The sequence below is a fragment of the Suncus etruscus genome, chromosome 2 (assembly GCF_024139225.1).
Source record: "Suncus etruscus isolate mSunEtr1 chromosome 2, mSunEtr1.pri.cur, whole genome shotgun sequence".
NCBI classification, from domain to species: domain Eukaryota; kingdom Metazoa; phylum Chordata; class Mammalia; order Eulipotyphla; family Soricidae; genus Suncus; species Suncus etruscus.
This window is the reverse complement of record NC_064849.1, coordinates 148,455,296-148,460,143: the sequence shown is the minus strand read 5'-3', so window position 1 is coordinate 148,460,143 and position 4,848 is coordinate 148,455,296. Positions and strand designations below refer to the sequence as shown.

The window sequence follows — 4,848 nt, the reverse complement described above, 5'->3', positions numbered from 1 at the left end:
TTGTTATACTAGCATTCCAGGGTACAAAGAGGGGAGGTATGGGATGCATGCTGGGAACAGGGGTCAAGGAAGGATACAATGGTTTTGGGAATTCACTGTCACTATATACCTTAAATATAACTGTGAAAGTCTTGTAATTCACATTGGTCACAATACAAATTAAAAAAAAATATTGAGAAAGAAAATAGCATAAAACATTAAGCTAGGTGGTATATATTAATAGGTTAATAGGATCATAATAATCAAATAAATGGGGCAACTACAAAACATAAAGGCTCTGGAGAAAAAGATATTAGCATAGTCAAATGAAGTTGAATCAAGTTTATACACACATTTTTTTGTCCCCCAATTTACAATACAGACCAGGCAAATGGCCTGAGTTGAGGTGTATATGGGGTGCATTACTGTACCTCCTCTTTCTATACAGTCAGTGTAAAGAACATACCCTGTGGTAAGAATGGATAAAAGAGAAAAAAAATCAGGTTCTATGTACCTGAAAATATATGTTACTTAAAGTAATAACCTTATTTAGAAAGTACAGGCAGTAAACCTTAAAATGCATGCATGAAAGTTGATTCCCAGAAAAATATTATTTATTTATTTATTTATTTATCAAACTTAAAGAGAGACTAGAATACAATGGCTACAGAAGCATCTAGAGGAGTTATATAATCCTGTGCTTAATCCTCAGCACTACCACACAGGCTGAGGTGAATTAACAGCTCCAATGTCTGGGTCATTACTTGTAAGGGAGATAAACAAAAAGATCTATACTAGGCATCCAAAAATTTTACATCAGAGATAAATACAGACTTCATAAAATCAGAGTGTAAGACTGGAGCAAGTTATCCAATGGCAGTGGTAAAAATAGAGGGCACTATCTATTCTTACATTCTACAAAATAGATCTTACAAAAAAGAAAAGAAAAGAAAGGAAAAAATGGGCTAGGGAGGAATTTAGAAGGGTAAGGTGCTTTCCAGACTCCTCATGGCAGCAAATAAACATTTGATTGCAAGCATCCCATATGTCTGACCCTTTCGAATGCCTGTGTAATACTTGAGCATCTAGCCAGGAGTAAACTCTAAGCATCCCCTCTGGAAAAGGAGCCAGTGATCTTAATTATCATGATGTTTACTAATAATTCACTAGATTTTGATCAAGATTTGATGAACAAAATATATTCTACATATATTCTAAACAGAATTGTTACTTATGTCAACAAATAACCCATCAAAATATTTTCTTATAGCACCATGAACAGAATAGCCCTTTAGAGGACTATATGGTTTCTGTTACTCTTGTAAATTTGGCCTCAGCATTGGCTTATCTAAGTGTTAATGATAATTAAATTTTCAATTAATTTATATTATTTTCAATTGAAGATTACCTATTTTAGTTAATAAATGTTTTGTCTATTGTTTGTTAATTAATGTTTTATGGATGAAGAAATGAAGAAACACCTATTCATGGGGGCTGGAACAATTGCACAGATTGTAGGATGTTTGTCTTGCATAAAGGAGACCCCACTTCAATATCTTGAGTGTTACTAGGTGTGGCTCAAAAGCATAAACAAACAAATGAATGACTGAATAAATAAGTGCCTTTTCAAATTCAGACAACATTAGCAATTAAAATATATATGGAGAGAGTGTGCAGGTAATTTTGTAGCAGCCAAACTCAGTTCCTTCACAAGTATCCCTTATGATCCCCTGAACCCACCTGAGTTCAGATTCAGGTATAATATTTTATCAACACCCAGTGAGAACAAACCACTAAACAAAACAAAACAAAACAAAAATTTAAAGAAGTCGCATTAAACTGGAATTTTTAAACAGGGCTTAGAGTTGTTTTTAAGAATAATGGCTAAGAATGATTCAGATTCATTCTTAAAATAAAAGTAGACAAGGATGTGGAAATACTATGTTAGAGAGAAATAAATATATAGATTAAAATAAGGCAACTATGCCAGGGTGTTTAATGTAAATAAAAGGCTTAGGAATTTTTTGTTTGTTTGGTTGGTTGATTTTGGAGTCAGACCCTTGACACTCAGGGGTTACTCCTGGCTATGAGCTCAGAAATCGGTTCTCCCTTGGGGGACCATATGGGATCGAACCATGGTCAGTCCTGGGTCAGCAGCACGCAAGGCAAGCGCCCTACCACTGCACTACTGCTTCAACCCCGAAAGTCTATGTTGAGATGGAATAAATCATAGGGAGAGAAATAGACACAGAATAGTGTCACTCATGTATGGGTTTTAAGAAAAATTAAAGACATTACTGTAATAAAGCCCAGAGACAATACAGTTAAGGGCTGGAAAGACCAGCTCACAATTTAAAGCTCATCACAAAGAATGGTGAACTCTATTAGGGAAATAACTACATTAACAAATAAAATGACAATGTTAAAGAATGAGAGAAGTAGAATGCCTGTCGTGAATACAGGCAGGGGTGGGGGAGGAGGGGAGCATTGGTGGTGGGAATGTTGCACTGGTGATGGGGGGGTGTTCTGTTTGTAACTGAAACCCAACTACAGACAAGCTTGTAATCATGGTGCTTAAATAAAGATTTATATTTTTAAAAAAGTCTAGGGATTTTAAGAGTAGAGGTTTATTAAAAATATTGGCAAAGAGTCAAAAACTCCTGATTTACATGGATATATTGGAACTTATCTTTTATATCAGCAGTTTCTTCACATGTTTTTTTGGGGAACATAAGACAGATTATATTTCAATATATGGGACAATAACACATGTAAACTCAAGGTTAGTAAATTTTATATTTCAGTTTACCTCTTTTTTAATTCAATATAATAAATTATTAAAAATAAGCAAGTACATTTATAATATAGTTTTTCATCCCAAAACATATTTGAATGATTAATCATTTCTAAATCAGTAATATAACAATGCACACTAAGTGCATTTAACATTATGATATTCTAGATTATGGTTAGATATTATAGCAGACTCAGTGCTGGCTTTATCATGGTAGATTTGACTTTAAATCTCACACCACATATGGTTCTCCAAGCCTACCAGGAATGATCCCTGAGTGCAGAGCCAAAAGTTAAGTTCTGAATAAAGGCAAATGTATATGTAGCCTCCAAACCATATATATATATATATATATATTAAATTGTAGATATATATTTATGCATCTATATTGAAAGGATATATTCCAGACTATCATATGTTATCACTGTGATAATCTGTAATAATTATTTATTATGTTCTATTTACAATTTACACATTGAAACCTCTCCCAGTACCTGATGTGACTTGACACAATTGGTGATGATAGAGTTTTAGAGAAAAAAATAGAAGGCTATAAAGTGTTAATTTAATAATTAACCTGGAAAGTATAAAGCAGAATAAATTTTAATATTTTTGGTGTTTTGGGATTTTTTTATTCCCAGGAAGTGAATTTATTATAAAGTATTACAGATGCTCTAATTACATAATCATTGGAAATAAAGAAATATACTGGAAAATAAGCTCAGTCTAATTTTTAATATCACTGAATTGCATAGAAGATAAATAGTCCATAAAATATTCTTATGTCAAAGTCAGGACCTTTTAGAAAAATAGTAAAAGATGATACTATCTGAGAGAATGAGCTTAAGAACACTGAATGTTCACATTGTAATATTTCCCAAGCCAATAGAATAATTTTTCTTTCCTTTGTTATAGCAGAGAATTTTTTTTGGGGGGTTTGGCCACATCCAGCTCAGGGGTTACTCCTGATATGTGCTCAGAAATCGCTCCTGGTTTGGGGGACCTTATGGGACCTGGGGATTAAACCGCAGTCCATCCTGGGCTAGTGTGTGCAAGGCAGCTGCCTTACTGCTTGTGCCAGCACTCCGGCTCCTAAGCAGAGAGTTCTTACATGCAGAACTTTTAAATACTGTGCCTCATATACTTTCCATCAGAAAATATGAGCTGTTTTGATATTTTTGCTTTGCTTCCCTTCATTACTATAATTAAATTTAAATAAGTATGCTTATAGGACAGAATTATGCAAGTAGAAAATATAATTTCTTTTTTTTTGTTTGTTTTTGTTTTTTGGGTCACACCCGGCAGTGCTCAGGGGTTCCTCCTGGCTCCACACTCAGAAATCGCCCTTGGCTGCCCATAGATATAGGACAGCACCATTGTGAGTCCTCTCATGCTCTCATGCTAGCAACATGTTTATTGACATGATCATACTAATAGGATGGTTTATTGAATTATCATCCCATATCTCCTTTATTCTTGCAATCCTACAGACTAAAATGAATTTATTGCATATGTATTTTTAAAGGCAATTATTTTATAAATAGGTGATTAAGACAAATCCATTAAATAGCAATAAATAACAAATTCAACAATGTTATAGACCTACATTATTTTAACCTTAATGCTATTTTACTTCACTATTGATCAAAAAACATTTTAATATATAATTTTTATTTTGATCATATTGGCTTACATATATTTTAATATAAAATGGTATAATTATGCTTAGGTACAAATTAAACCAAATAAATGTAAGACTTATATAGTAAAACTATAAAATGTTATAGGAAAAAAGGCGATCTAAATAAGAAAAAATGCATCATAAGTTCATGCATTAAAATATTTGTCCAAGGGGAAATACTCTACAATGTTTTTACTGATTTACACGAACCTTGACAAATTCTAAGAGCAATCTTTTTCATTTCCAGAAATAAATAAACTGATTCTAAGTTCATATAAAAATACAGAAGAAAGAATTTTATCTATTTGGGAGGAAAGAATTTGACCACACTCACTGGTGCTCAAAATTTTCTCTAGCTTTGCTTTGGTATATCTAATGGCTGTGTGCAGGGGAC

At 33.0% G+C, this 4,848-nt stretch overlaps 1 non-coding gene across 1 annotated transcript; it reads right to left on the bottom strand.

The window, feature by feature from the left end:
- Positions 1–336: 336 nt before the first annotated feature.
- On the bottom strand, positions 337–473 carry LOC126002697 (small nucleolar RNA SNORA51). The gene has a single exon (XR_007493369.1). It is a non-coding gene; the product is annotated as a small nucleolar RNA SNORA51 (small nucleolar RNA).
- Between the last annotated feature and the right edge of the window lie 4,375 nt (positions 474–4,848).